Source organism: Bactrocera latifrons, unplaced genomic scaffold (assembly GCF_001853355.1).
Source record: "Bactrocera latifrons isolate USDA-ARS-PBARC rearing strain unplaced genomic scaffold, ASM185335v1 scaffold_173, whole genome shotgun sequence".
Taxonomy (NCBI): Eukaryota; Metazoa; Arthropoda; class Insecta; order Diptera; family Tephritidae; genus Bactrocera; species Bactrocera latifrons.
Window position 1 is genome coordinate 358,405 of NW_017535219.1, and position 395 is coordinate 358,799.

Genomic DNA, 395 nt, shown 5'->3' on the forward strand with positions numbered 1-395 from the left:
CGGCTATAATCGCGTAAGCGGTGTCTACGCCAATTAAGAAGAAGAAGAAGTTAATGATGTTACAGCTGAAGTAATTTCGAGGAATAGTGCCGAATTGAAAATCCTTGGGCGAAAAAATTCCTGCCGAATACAACTCCGGGTTACTTAGTCACTTACTATCGTGGAAAAATGGCAAACCACATTACTGAAGTAATTTCGAGGAATACTGCTGAGTTGACAGTCGACCAAAACATTCCTGCATGGTTTCCAGCTGACAGCTTTTGACCGAATACAAATTCGGGTCCATTCCGGTTCATTAGACCCGATTGTCATGGGAACGACTCCGATTTTCTCTCTACGGCTGCGCTTTTTTAATGTATGTACTCACGCGGACATTCCACTGAAGCCCATACATT